We start from the raw sequence: 16,202 nt of genomic DNA, 5'->3' as shown, positions 1-16,202 counted from the left end.
CTAATATAAAAAATTATATTTCAAAGATATAATATTCCACTAGACAAGGAATGGACTAGATATACACAATGTAGAACATCAATATGGAAATAATGAAATATTTGATGAAGAAGAAAAAAGTGAAATGTGCAACATAAAAACTTACCTATATTGTAACTCCTAGCTTATTCTCCCTTGGCTTTGGAAGTAGCCACTCTAGGGACAAAGAAATGGAATTCTTATATCCATACAGATCTGAAACCTCAAAAAGATATTTATATCAGCACAGTATTCAATAAATGATTTCATAAATCTTATAAATAAATAGTTAAATAACTCTTGCATGAACATTTTTCTATTCAAATCTTAATTCAAAAATTCATTACTGGTTTTATTGCATAAACAATCTAGTATGAATTTGTGGAATTACTTAATATTAAAAATTTAGATTGAGAGGTAAAAATAGGAGAATATTGCTCACAACTGTCTTTATAAAATATTCTCACATGATAAGTAGAAACAAAAATCATGATTGAACCAGATTCAAATGAACTATGCTACAAAAAAGAAAGAAAGAAAGACATATATCACCATAGAATATATCAATAAGAAATTAGGTTGTTCTTACCTTGTTAATTCCATATATATGCGAATATTTCACTTCTTTTCAATTTGTGCAATTATCTTTAGTAGTTCCAAGATATTAAAATTTAGTTCATAGTTAATTGCAATGTATGTTGGCGATGCAGAGCAAAAATTCACAACCCCAAATTACTACTTGGGTGCTTCTATTGCTATTAGAAATACAACTTATTAGAGACTGATAGCATCATTGTGACAACAACCTATATCCATAAATTTCAAACTATAATCCACCTATATTCCTTAGTCTTCACAAATGAAATGATCAATTAGCTTATCCTTACTTCTCATACTTTAATGCATTCATCAACATAATCAATCTGTGATTCAAATTCCAAATATTGAACAACCTTGTATTTGTGAACCTATTGTCTTCATTCTATGGATATCATAGAATCACTTAAGCAACCACCCAATAGACTCCTACCTTGCTACTATATTCTCATTTCAAACACTCTAGGCTTCATCTATACAAACCCAACACACAATACCCAAACTTTATTAACTTTTAGAAATGAAGACTTCAAGTGGATGTGAGAGGTTGAGGGATCCTCCTTGTTTCCACATTAGAAAAAATAAAAGAATGGAATCAAATTGAGGCCCAACAGAAGTTTTCCACACTGTGAAGGCTATGGTGGCAAGCTTCAGTCCATACAAGGTTTCCATGTATACAAATTCTACCATATACTTACACTATCTAATTTAGCTTCTAGACTCATACACTCAATTATAGTAATCCTTCACCAATCTTATTTCTTCTATAATTAAATGGTTCTGGGTCCACCTATGGTCTACAATGCCTGCCTTGCTCATCACTAGTTCCAACCATTTGTGCAAGGTAGGTTTGTTGCAATGGCAGCCATAGCTATTGCCACATTCAATACTTGTTCTCTTTTGACTAATAAAAAGAATTCCCATTTGATTCAAGCCTTCTAAGGTAAGAGCACCCAATTGTTCAAGTAAGAGGTTTCTTTCCTTTCCTCTGAACCTAGCTAATGGCTTGATTAAGAGCAATTGCAACATAAGAAGTTTAAAGTGTCTTATTCAAGCGAAGCATACATTGGAAGAGTGGGCACAATATATTGGAAGGGAAAAGCTTCACTGGCCTCATTTGGGATTAAGCACAAGAAATTTCCTAAAGATATTAGGATGGATTTTTCTCAATCTTTACCTACAATGCTACTTGTGATTGTTGTAGGAATACCAGTTGTAACCCTTATAAATCTTGTCATCGTTACTTGGGTTACCAAAGAGTATTATTCCCTAGCTCTTGGGGGGATAATGCTCTCCATTGGTGTCTAGCTTTTTGTCAATGATTTTGCACTAGCATTTCAAAGGTTGAATATCTTGTATGTAGGCCTTCACCCTTGACAATTGTATATCTAGGGCAATATGTGGTGAAACTTGTATTGGGATTTTTGATAGCAAGAGCTTTTAGAACACCACAAATATTTGATTTTGGTTTCATTCTCACTAGTTGTGTTGCTAGTGCCCAATTATCAAGATATGCTAGCTTTTTAAGCAAGGGAGATGTGGCACTAAGCATCATTTTTACTATTTTTCCTAAAATAACATTAGTAATTGTCACCCCATTATTGACTGGTCTACTAATCAGTTCTATGTGGTTCTAGTGGATGCTATAGCAATGTCCAAGTCAATACTATAGGTTGTGCTAATTCTTGTGTCAATGGGTCTAGTTCTCAACACTTATGCCAAGCCATTAGTAACTATAATTCATCCATTCATGCCATTGGTGGCCATTTTTTGCACGTCAGTGTGCATCAGAAGTCCATTTGAATTAAATCAAAGTCAAAAAATATCTATACAAAGAGTGTAGCTACTGGTACCAGTATTGGAATTCCATGCCTCATCATTTATGATTGGCTACTGGGTATCCAAATTGCCTCATTTAAGTCAGGAAGAGAATGTTTGCATAATCATATCTCTTTGTACTAGAATGCAAAGCTCTACCCTTGTTGGTCTCTTAGCCACACAATTCATTGGTGGAAGTCAAGCAGTTCCATCAGCTTGTTCTATGGTGGTTATGGCTATGATGGGTTTGAGTCTTGCATGATTTTGGGTTAAAGGATTCAAACTCCAGTATATACCTTCCATTGCAATTGGGCAAGAAAGCAAGCAACTTAATATAGAAAAGAAAAACCATTTCTCCCAAAGAGACAAAAAAAAAAACAAGCAAACATTTAGAAATGAAATCTTAATTTATAACACAACTTCCTTGATTCCATATAGACCCACACACATTCAAGAATAAATTTTTAACCACAAAATATTTTCACAATTGCCCCAGTGAGATTCTTGCAAACTAGATTTCCAACCACATATTCAAAAATGAGAACAATCCAATGGTTAGGATCTAAGATATCACCCCTACACCTGACTGTGTTTTCCCAAGCTGAGAGTTTAATAGTCACAAGATTTAAATGATTAACAAGGAGCTCCATCTACCTTAAAGTTGATTTTACACCTGTTTCACAAATAGTACAAGGATAACCTTTAGTTTCTTATTGTCTACAAGATAAAGAGAGTTCATTACAATGTTCTTATCTAGTGTAAAATGATAATTTGGAGATATTTTTGCTTGTTTCAAACCCCTAGAATACAAAATATTCTAAGTCTCTTTGAGCCTAACTTCTGAAAATGGTACTTTAGTTTCTTTACTAATATTTGCATGTATGGAAGAGAAATGATTCCCCTACCCCTTGTATGGAGGAATGCTCTTTTCATCCTCCACATCCTTTATAGTTGTGTTCATTGTCCTGTGCTACTTAACACATCATCTTATTTGTCTTTAGTTATCTTTCTTTGCTTTCCTAATTTTTCATTTGTTTGATTTTCTATATTTTTGAATGCAACAAATAGACCATTATCCTTACCATCTACTAAAAGTCCAAAAAAATGGCTTATCTTTTGAATTTTTTGGGTATGGTATTTCCTCTATTTGGTTTTGGAGAAATGTTCTTTAGGCTCGTCGATGTCTCCAAAGGCTAAATCCACTTGCCATCTACCCAATCTAGATGGAAACATAGCTGAGATACATTCTACTCCAATTTCTACCTAGAATGACTGAAATGAACAGTATATTTATTATCAACTAGGAAATTTTAAATGGTTCTTGTCACTAACCATGTTGTTTTTTTTCATCAACTATTTCATGAGGCACAAAATATTTCCTCTTTAAACTAGTGGGTACAAGATTTATTTGATCAACCTCAACCTGCTCCCTTAATTTTGATTTCTTATCATCAATTACTAAATCTTTAAACTTAGTAAGGTATTTTGAAGCCCTCTTCCTAGTTATACTTACAAGATACCAGGAAAAATTCAAATATTCTTCATCACTACACACTCCTACTACCTCACACTTTCTAGACTTATTGGACCTCTCTCACTCTTCTAAAATCCCAAATAAAAGCTCTTTATAACAAAAATAGGATGATACTAGGACAAAAGGGCCTCAATCCAACATTTACACACCCAAATGAGGAAATGGATTGAAGGCTAAAATGAGAGGGTGGCTAGCCTCTAAATATTAGAGAAAATCCTAACAAGAGATGTTCATGATAGCATAGGACATAGTGTTTCCCTACTTGTAAAGTTGATGATTGGGCCTCTCAAATACATCACTTTATAGGCAATGTAATGGAATCCATATTAAATAATGAAAGTATATGATATTAAGAAGATCAATAAATCTTAATTAAGGAAATTTGCTTCATTAAAGGCACTCCATGCAATTGGAGTAGGTCCACCGAATGAATATATTATATAGGATTTGGTGTGAATTTTCCTCAAATAACATTTTTCCTATATGTGTTACAGATAGTGCAAAAAAAAAATGAAGTCACATCAAGAATGATAATGGAGATCAAAAAATTTTGTTAAGACATAGATTCTTGGGATTTTTAAATCTCTAGCTGAAAATTCCCTTTCAAACTAAGAGGTGAGGAAAACATTTTGTAAGAAGATTCTCAATCCTCAACTATGTAAACTATGCTTTAAGCTATTATGAAAATGAACTTGAAAAATTAAATAAATCATTACTTACCAATGGTTTAGTAGCTTTTTTTTGCTAATAGTAAAACCACCAACTATATAGAACAATTCTTCTCCATTCACATTGAGATTCATAGCATAGTTTGCCTACATACCCATCACTTGTTTTCTATGATGAGTTGCAAGCACTTTCATCAATTCGAAGAAGATTCACCTCCTCGTGTCAAGATCATTGCCCTTAATATCTCTTCTAATATATTCCACATGTTTCATCTCAAACATCTCCTTGTGCTCCTGTCTAATCATAACATTAGACACCACAATGCCCACGTAATTATTTTGTAAAACATCAACGCCACAAAATAATAAATGATGAACACTCTTGTAAATCATTGTCAAAACCCAGTTGGTAACTTAACATCCAATCGATCATTACTAAGCATAGTTGAAACGTGCATGAGTAAAACCCCAACTAGCAGAGGAAAATTCCTTTGAATACCCTTGGAAATCCTCTTTGTTCTTTGCCATGTAGAGATTGATGTTGCCATAGATGGCACCTCAGAGATGGTCCACAAGGCTCTGCTCACATTTGGCTAAAAAAAATTTAGCGAGATTTGGGCTCACCACAAAGACTTTTGTAATTTTGTGTGCTTTTCTAGAGAGATTAGGGCTTGGAAGGTAAATAAGTACATGCTATGGCGATTAGATCTAGTTGTGATTAGATCTAGTTTTGAATCTGAGTCTAAGTGTGCTTTGTGCTAAGCTAAACATGTATGGAAACTGTGCATCCGGATGTGGACATCTGAACAAAGATTTGTCAATCTAGAACACTATGATATCAAAATTTGTTAAAGAATGGCCATGGTTTGAAATTCTTACAAATATTTTTTGGAATGGCATGAATTGAGTCCATTCACTTTTGACCGCTCCATACTCCATGCTCTGCCGTGACACAAACAAAAAACTGAGTGTATCCTCCTTCAAGAGTATACTAAGACTTAGATAATACATTTGAAAAATTGTTTTGGAGAAATATACATATAATATTGAAATAACAATAATAATGATAAAAAAATGTGTTATAATTATTATTTTTTATAGGTAGTGGGATGAAGTTTAGGTTATTTATTATTATTTATTGAGATTAATTATTATTATGTTTTAAGCTTGAGTAGATTGGAATCATAGATCTTCTAGATGGGAGGTTCACAATGTAACATTATGGAAAATAAGAAAAATACATATAATATAGTTAGTTAAATTAGATCTAAAGTTTAAGAATAATACAAATCTGAATATACAAATATAAAAAGTATTAAGTTATTCATAATAAATATTTTAAAATTATTTAAATATATGATTTTTTTCTAATTAACACTTTAAAAGTATATACAAATTGTATATACTATATAGGAAAATAAATCTAAACAAGAAAGTTTCAGCCAATTTAAAAGAAAAGATTTTCTTAGATAGAAGAATATAATTTTGTATAAGTTATACTAAAACATTGATTATCGTATTTATGGAATGTGATTCACATGAATCTATCTTTCATGTATCATACTTTTCAATAATTTTTTTGATTAAATTAGCTCATATTATAATAATTCTTTTTGTAAAAATATATATTTTATAATTATAATTTAATGGTAAAAAATATTATAAATATAACACTTTACATTTAGTTTTACATTATACATAAGATAAATATTTAAGTAAGCAAAAATAAGATTAGTAAATATATAATTTGCATTAATTTATATTGAGATACTAACAAATTAAAGAATGGTTGGCATAAAACTAAAAGCTCATTACAAATAAAATACTAAAATAGATGAAGAAGAAAATTTCATTAGAGAATTGAGAAAATCCTAATATTATTTGCAATTATTTATAGTCTCAATTATTCAAACCTAACTTTCAATGTTGGTTATATTGCAAGGAATTTGAGGACTAAATGATTTCACATATTCATGGTACTAAATAAGCTATTAAGGTTAATACTAACTCCAAATATGCAAGTAAAATGTTTTAGACTTCAACTTGAGATTTATTAATCCATAACTTCTTGGTTTAGAATGCTTATGATGCAAGAAAAAAACCTCTCAACCTAGTAGAATTTATTGATAGAGATAAAGATCTACATGAAGAATGATTTGAAACCCTAACTCAAAAGGTGACTAAAATTCTTGTTATAGGGTAAAGCTTTCCAAACAAGTATGTTGATGAGTTCTCATGGGTTGCATTAGTAATATGAACATTATTTGTTAATTAGTTTATGCTTAAATTGTGTGTGTGTGTGTGTGCACACACACACACACACACACACACACACACACACACACACACACACACACACACACACACACACACACACGTGTGCTTTATTTATATTATTAATAAATATAATTTAAAGCATACATATTTATTATTTTTATTATTAAATTATTTTATTTGAGATTTAATATTTATTGAATGGTAGTTTTCACTCTTTACTAAATACTAAAATATATACAATTTAATTATAATAATAAAATGTTATATAAGATGGTTATTACATAACATTAATATTATTAATAAAAATATATTTTGAGAATATTAAATACTTTATTGATAATTTATCTTTCTTATACTTACAAATAGACTTGGAGTTTTCTTTTGAGCATATGTAGAGTTCTTTAGTAGTTCATATAAAGATTTTGAGGCTTTGGAGTATATATTGGAGTCATTTTAAGTTCATTTTATGTATTGATAGGACAAAAACTCCATTAGTGAGTAATAAAAGTTATAAAAATGTTAAAGAGTATATTTTAAAATAAAAATAAAATCCATGTATCATTCATTTCATCATTTGTTTGGGTGACTAATGACTAATGACCAATTTTTTAGTCATTAATTTGATCATTTATTTAGCCACTTATCTTTGTTTAACTTTATGATTTTAGTTGATGACCAAATTGCTCATTTATTTAATCACCTATATTTATAAATTTTAAAAAATTACTGGAGTTTGATAATTTTTAGTCATGTGACTAAATCTCTTGGTCTTGTGACTAAAACTTTTAGTCACATAGTCATTTATTTTCCAAAATTCTACTAGTGCTTCCACTCCACACCTTGAATTAACGTGTCTAAAACTTTATTTGATTTTTTGCTAGTGGATACCATCTTTGACCGGTAGGGTTTGATAGAAGATGAAAGTCTTCAATAATAATTCATTCAAATCATGTGAATTCTCTAAAGATCACTGTATGTAGATAGCTCTGAAAAATTCATGATGACAAATGACTCTGATTTTGCCCTTTTTCATCAAATATTTGCATAAATGTCTAGTATGATTGTTTTCTCAAAAAAAGTTGTCATCCACTTCACTTGCATTGAATGCTCAGAAAAGTCTTCCATGACTAAGTAGCTACATAGAATTTAGTTACTCCTAGCCTTTCTCAATAGATTCTACAATTTGACCTTCCTTGGTAAGGTCTGCAACCTAACCGTACTCAATAATCATTGGCATCTTTTACTTGGTGATCTCTTTGCATCTTGAATACTGATTTGGATCTTTCATTATTCTAATTAGAATTGATGTGAGATATCTCCAAAATCCTAGTTCCAATTCTCTTATGAGATATCAAGTGGAAATGGTGGATTCACCCAATTCTTGAGTGACTTGTTCATCATTTCTTAGACTTGCATTCTCAAAAGATTTTTGAACCCATTGTTGTTTCATCTACTTTTTGATGTTATCAAATTTTGCCTTCTTTTCATCTTTATTTCTTCTAGTATTCATATAGTTTTTGGCAAAATGATCAAGTTTTGTACAAATAAAACATCTTCTGGTAGTGTCTCTTGTCCTCATGTGATGTTTCACACAATTCATTCCAATGTGTCCAGTTTCTCCACAGTAATGACATCTACACCAAATTTTATATTCCTAACAAAATATAGCTTTCACAATTTGTTATATTGGGTTCAATATCTTAGTTTTACATTATGAGGATTTGTGCCCATGCTTCTTACATTTGTGATATTTTCCTTCAAACTTAAGTTTCTCTTTGCATTCATTAGCCTTATGACCATGCTGATTGCAATTGTAGCACTTTCCATTGAATTTTTCTTTCCCATTGCTCCAATATTGGTTTGATGTATGACCTATATTACCATAGTGATTACAAGTAGGTCTTTGATTCTTTTGAGCCCCTTGCTTGGTTGATTCACCTTCTTTTGTGTATATAATTATTGCTTTTCTTTTTTGCTTGTAATAGCTTTGCTCATTCAAGTGATTCATGTTTGCTTGATATTTCATCATTCTCTCATTGGTTTTCCTTTTAATGTTTAGATCATTCTATAATCTTTTATTCTCTGATCTTAGATTCATTTTTTATTTATTTGTATTTGTGAGCTAATCAATGAAGTCTATCTACTAAAGGGATAGGTGCTGAATTTCATTATTGTTTCTTTCTATCTCTTCTTTTATCTTATTTTTCTCTTTCATGACTTCACAAAATCTAATTGATCAAATCTCTTATTCTCTTCTTAGTTTTATCACTTCTTCTTGAAGAGTACTATTTTTTTCAAATAGTATTTTGATTGTTTCATCAGCTTCATCTGAATTTTTTGAATGGATGTTTTCAATTCTTTCTTCAATGTAGAGTTGATCATTCATCTAGATTGCAAGATCTTTTTTTTTTTTCAAGGATTGAGAGATTTGATCTTTTTCTTTCTTGAGCTATCCAATAGCCAATTCCAAGTCTAGCCTCCCATTGTCAATAGCCTTGTCAAGTCTAAATACCTCCATTGCCTTTGATCTTTGCTCAAGATGTTAAACTTTTCTCTGAGAACCACAAAGCTCTAATACCAATTGTTTGAACTATCATGATAGGTTAAGTTACTAAGAGGGGAGGGGTGAATTAGTAACTTATAAAAATTAATCCTTAATTAGCAATTAACCCTTCATGTGTATTCTAATATAATTGCATGCATAAGAAATTGAAAACATAAAAGCATTCATAACACTTTTGGCACACAAATTTGGTGACCCAGAAACCTTCCAAGTAGAAAGTAAACCTAGGGTGGGGATGATACCCACAAGATTTAGTACTATAGCATAAAGTTGGCCTATTAAGGCTTACAATGATTACTTCTAATGATTTTCCCTATTAGGAGCAATAAGGACTTCTAGGTCCACCTTCCAAAAGGATTTACAAACATATAATGAAGTATGCACATGGTAAGGAGATTTATGAAAGACTGTTAGGTCTACCTTGTTAAAGGATTTGACTAATCCACCTATTAGGATGAAATAGTAGTTGATCTTTGATCTGTAACTTGGTTTTCTAAATGAGATTCTTCTGAGTGTAGAAATCACCTTGCTATGATAGTGTTGGAAATGATTGAAAAGATCATGAGGGAGATTCTTGGAAATGATCATATGGAACTAGTAAAGAATGTTCTCAATCATTGTTTTTTCATTGATGTCAAACTTGCTACTTGCAGGAATGACAGTTGCATTATTGATCCAAATACTATCAATTTGTTGATTGACAAGGAGAAGGCAATCAATAAAGATGTAACTAGAACACCTAGAGAAAGGTTGAAGTTATGATGTTGTAATGAAGTACAAGGATCAACTAAGCCATTGATAAAATAGTGTATTGATGACATACTCTAAGAATGGGCACACTAAAACATATCAAAGATGTAAGGTTTTAGCTAAGTCATTTGTAAAGCCTAACTAAGTTCATTGGAGAGAGGGAGCCGAGCAAGCTATTAAGTGTCAAACAGATTCCTAGTTGAAGCTGAGAAAGTTCAACTTCAAGTGTCGAGTGAACTTCAGATGCCAAGCAGAATCAAGTGTCGAGTAGAATCAAGTGCCAAGCAGAATCAAGTGTCGAGCAAGAATCAAGTGCTGAGCAAATACAAGTGTCAAGTAACACAGAGGTTTCAAGCATCACTAAACCAATAGTGCCAAGTTGCTGTATTATTTCAAAAATTGAAGATTCACCATATCTAAGCTGACAAGGTTGTTATCTTGAATTCTATGAATCAAATAAAAGATAAGAGTAATGAGTTGGTGGCACAGAACACCATGTAGAACATTTTTGGAGAATGCAAGTGGACTCTAGATGAATTTTTTAGATAAGAGCAAGATATGGGGTAGATACATTATATCCTACTTAATCAATTTTGAAAACCCTAAAATTGGAGAGGGAGAATTGAGTGGCAAAGGCAATCCAAATTTCTATTTAAGGAGTAACAAGTTCACGAAGCAAAGAGGGAAGAGAGGTCAAGAATGAAAGCATAAAGTGCTGAAGGAGGTGCTAAGGAGTAAGAAAGCATAGTTACTTTGCTTCAAAAGATGACCACAGATATGATTGCATTGGTATGATGAGTAAAAAGACTCAAGGAGATGAAGCTTGAGATGACAAGCTGTCAGAGCTGAAGTGATTAAAGCCAAGTAAAGATTTGAGCTGAAGTGTGATCTGAAATCTGCAAGATATGTTGTAAGTTGTATGAGATCAAAAAGACATTACTATTACTCTCTAGCAATTGTAATAGATAGTTTAAATCCTATGGACTTAGGTTGGTTTAATAGCCATGTTGTAAATACTTTAACAGGGTGACATTCCAAGTGAATGTTCTAAAATCCTTTGATTAGGCCCATTCCTAATAGTATGGTGAAATCCTCTAACAAGGTCACATTTAATAGTGTGTTGTAAGCCTTTAATAGGGTAGGCTTTTAACAGGGCATCACTTTAGAAGAGTGAAAATCAAGTAGCATGTTACTGGTGGTTTTTCCCAAATTGGGTTTCCACGTAAATCACTGTGTCATGTGTGGATCTTGCATGTTTTATTCCTACATATTGATTTACTATAATTTTTTAGGATGATTATTTTAAGCTTGGATGGACGAAAAGTTAAAGATTCGCTATAATTTGAGAAAAAGTATTACTAGGGCATTTGGACCTTGGATAAGTGATTCACCCCCCCTCTCTCAGTTATTCTAAAGAATTCTAATAGATAGATAAATCTTTTCTACTCCTTATACTATTGTAGCCTTTGTAATTCACTCTTTTTCTCTTCTTTTCTTATTACATTACTTCATTCTGCACTTCTAATGTACACATTAGTTTTCTAAATGAGATTTCCCTGAGTGTAGAAATCACCTTGCTATGATACATAAATCTCTTTGGCTCCTTATGTTGTAGCCCAAATTCATCCCAACTATAGGAACTTGGGTTCTAAAAATTGGCTCAGTGAGGTTCCAATACTTGGCATCCATTGTCAATGCTTGGCTTTGTCATGCACTCAATAGATGCAGAGGCTCAGTCCATACTGATTACTTCCAAGTAGTCTTCAACTCAGTCTGCATAGGTGACACATCGAATATTGTGAAACTTGGCATATAAATTGAATCACTCAATTCACATTGTATAGCTCGGTCAATGCTATCACTATGAGCTTGATATAAACTGAGTCACTTGGTTAACACTGAGTAGCTTAGTTAACACTAGACTCACATCACATCTACTGTGAACTCAATAAGTACTACATAACTTGATTTGCAATGATAAACCTGACATACTTTGAGATGCTCAATTTATACTACTAATTAACACTTTGGTAGTAACTTATTAGCACAAACTGAATACTATCCTTTGGACTGAGTAGCAACTGTAGAACTCGATAGATGATAAATGCTTGGTTAAAACTATTAACTATACAATGTACTTGGTAGATACTTATAATCTAAATAAGTATGTCATTAATAATAAACATGATTGTAATGTCAACAATAACTTCATCATATAATTCTTGATATATTATGTAAATCAAGAACATTGAATATAGGAGATATATCCATGTCATTAGGTAACTCAAGTTCATAAGTATTACCACTATCAAACTTCTTTAAAACTTTCATCATTAGCTTACTATATGTTCTAAAAAGAAATCTACCTCTATTTAAATGATCATCACCTCATCACCAACTTCAAAAACATGATTTCTTCTAAACTTATCAGCATTCTCCTTATACTTCTTATTGATTTGTTCCAACTTCAACTTTATTTCATCATGGAAAGACTTCATAAAACCAAAAAAAATCTTCACTTTGAACACTTGTCTTCACCGGAAACATCCCTCAAATCTGATACTCTTCTTAGCTGCACTCTAGTAAAATCTTAGAAAGATTTTTTCATATACTCCTATTCACTAAATTATTATATGAAAACTCAATTTGTGTTATATAATATCCAAATTATTTGGCTTATTTCTAACTAAACATCTCAACAAATTACCCAAGCTTTCATTTACAACCTCTGTTTGTCCACCTATCCACGGATGGAACATAGAACTAAACTTCAACTCAATATCCATCTTCTTCCATAAAGTCCTCCAAAAGTAACCAAAAAAATTACTCTCTATGAAAAATAATACTTTTTGCTACTCCATTCAATCTAACAATCTCTTTGAAGAAAATCTCAGCAACATGCACAACATCTAATGTCTTCTTACATGGTATGAAATGTGTCATCTTAGTGTTGGAAATATAAGAGGAGTAACTAAGAGGGGAGAGGTGAATTAGTTACCACAAAAATAAATCCCAAATCCCTTAGATGTCAATAAAAAACATAAACTTTGATGAAATTGTTGTTACTTGATTAACTCTAATGGTATGTTGTGAATTGATAACTATTGAAATTGACATTATATTTCCACAATCCATTGATAATATTTTGGAGTTTTTTTGCAATTTGATTGTGTAGCATTTTTTAGCATCAACATTTTGGATCACACACAGTGATCCATCATCAGGTTGAACAGTTGGAGAATAGAATAGTAAGTTAGCAGACCTAGGGGGGGGAACTAGAGATAAAAATAGAGGAGGGAGTGGGTGGGGGGTGGGTATGAAGATCGAGAGGGGGGAGCAAAAGGAGAAAAAGAGGAAAAAATAAAAAAAGAAATAAAAAAGAAAAAAGATACTCCCTACTTGTAAAAAGGTGATGGAGAATAAAAATTATTTAATTTTTATTCTCCATCACCTTTTTACAAGTAGGGAGTATCTTTGTTCTTTTTTATTTCTTTTTTTATTTTTTCCTCTTTTTCTCCTTTTGCTCCCCACTCTCAATCTTCATGCCCCCCCTCCCCCCACCCTGCCCACTCCTCCCTCTATTTTTATCTTTGGTTCCCCCCTAGGTCTTCTAACTTACTATTCTATTCTCCAGCTATTCGTCTTGATGATGGATCATTGTGTGTAATCCAAAATGTTGATGCTAAAAAATGCTACACAATCAAATTATAGAAAAAATCCAAAACATTATCAATGGATTGTGGAAATATAATGCCAATTATCTACACCCTTCATGGGAGGAAAATCTAGTTCAAATGCAAGCAATTTCAAGGGCTGAGAATCAAGCTCATGAAGAAAGTTGCAAATGTGGCACTTCTGAAAAGATGCAGAGATAGTTTTTTAATTTCATCTTTTGTGAGAATCTCCCACCACCTTTGGAACAACCACACTAAATTTATCTTCCATAGGGAAGGTTTATCCCTCCTTAGAGCTTTCATTGGGTCCACTAGGCATTTGATTGATCAGTTAAACTCTAGACTATTCCTCCTGCATTTGGAGTTGGCCTCCTCTCTTTGTCCAGATGTTTGGGTTCAGTTTGACACCAGATCACATTTTAGGGCATTGAGATGTCAAGAAGTTTACATCCTTAGGAAAAAACACAAGTTTCTTTCACTATGGAGGTAGTCCCATGGGTTTGTGGATTGGTTATCTTTTGGGGATCCTCATGCTCTATCACATGGTCAAGGCTCTACTATGGTGGTCCGCACCCAGACACCTCTTGGTACTATGCTTCCATGTAGATGTCCACCTTCTATGTGTGTTAGCCAGGGAGGCCTATCCTCTTCTTTCAGTGAGCCAGCATCTCCTTTGCGATCTGCACATTGTGTTTTCATAGATTCTCTCACACCAAGGTTGGCTCTTGGATCTGCGCATCCAAGTGGGGCACCTTCTTTATCGCTAGTCCTCCAGGAAGACCTGACCACTTCTAACACTGAGCCAACTTTCTTGTCACAGTCTGATAGTCTTTTTTCACTAGATCTGTATGCACCAAGGTCATCCCCTACTCATGCTAGACATTTTTCTCCATTGCCACATGTCAAGACCCCTCAACGGTCACTTCCTTCCAGCGGCACAGTTTCTTAGGCAACAGGCAACCAGCTAGCTTCTCGTCTAGTAGTCCATTCATAGCAGCTTAATTTCCAATCTTCTCTACTTCTTGGTACATCCTCCTCCAATGTCTCTCATTTCATTTACTTCCCTTCTTTTTTTGATGGTGTTTCCTCTCTCCAGTCTGGCCCTCAATCCCCAACCACCCCTCCATGTTGTTTTTCCTTATTCTTTGAGGTTTCGTGTCCCTATAGCCATACCCCTTCAATTTTGGTTTCTCCTTCCTTCCCTGTCAACCGTGGGAGTTTAGCCCCCATCATCTTTGATTGGGAGAACAAGCTAGTGGTCAACCTTTCTAGCGTGTTCCTCGACCCTCCTACATTCAACTTGGTCAAACATGGTCTTAACTTTGCTCTTGCCCCCCATGAGGTTCTATTCATGGATTTCCTTATGGAAATTGAAAGTGGGATCCACTCACTCCTCATTAATTTTGCTAATGAAATTTGGTAAGATTGTGTGGTGGCACTTACACGCGCTCAACCTCTAAAGTGAAATACCTCTAAGAGAGAATCATTGGCCTTCAACAGCTTTTTGAAAAATAATGATGTGATTCTAGTCAAAGCTGACAAAGGAAATTCTACCATCATTATGAACAGACTTGACTACATTACCAAAATGATCGACCTTCTCTCTGATTCTAGTAGCTATAGACCCCTTTCCCTCAACCCTTGCTCCAAGATTTTCAAGAAAGTCAAAGGAGCCATTTCCTCTACCTCATTTGATGATGTCACCAAGAAGAGGGTTTTTCCTTCCAAAGAGGTTACCCCACGCATCTATGGTGTCCCAAAAATTCACAAAGCTAACACCCCCCTTAGACCCATTGTGGACTCTAGAGGTTCTCCCACTTACTTGTTGGCTACCCATCTTGCCAAGCTTATCGGTCCTCGTGTTGGCTAGTCCAATTCCTTCATTAGAGATTCTTCCCACTTTTTTAGCTTCATCAAAGAGACCAAGCTTGAGAATAATGACATCTTAGTTAGCTTTGATGTGGTTTCCCTTTTTACGAAGGTTCCTATTCCAGACATGATGGGAATAGTGAAGAGGAAAACCAATGATGAGATCGCTAACCTAGTTGATCTCTACTTAAGGTCAACCTTCTTCTCCTTCCAAGGGATTATCTAAAAATAGGTAGATGGGGTCACCATGGGCTCCCCACTATCTCCTATTATCACTAATCTTTATATGGAACACTTTGAAGAGTTGGCTCTATGTTTGTTCCCCCTTCAACCAAAATGGTGGAAGCAGTATGTTGATGATACCAATGTCTGTTGGCCCCATGGTATAGAGAAACTTGAAGAATTCCATAGGCATATTAAAAATATTTCATCAT

General features: G+C 33.2%; 1 pseudogene; it reads left to right on the top strand.

Moving 5' to 3' along the window:
- Positions 1-1,473: 1,473 nt before the first annotated feature.
- LOC149558875 (putative sodium/metabolite cotransporter BASS3, chloroplastic pseudogene) lies at positions 1,474-2,893 on the top strand (annotated as a pseudogene).
- Positions 2,894-16,202: the final 13,309 nt, after the last annotated feature.

Source organism: Cupressus sempervirens, chromosome 5 (genome assembly GCF_028749045.1).
Source record: "Cupressus sempervirens isolate cs-2001-9-10 chromosome 5, ASM2874904v1, whole genome shotgun sequence".
Lineage (NCBI taxonomy): Eukaryota > Viridiplantae > Streptophyta > Pinopsida > Cupressales > Cupressaceae > Cupressus > Cupressus sempervirens.
This window is presented reverse-complemented; position numbering and strand designations above follow the sequence as displayed.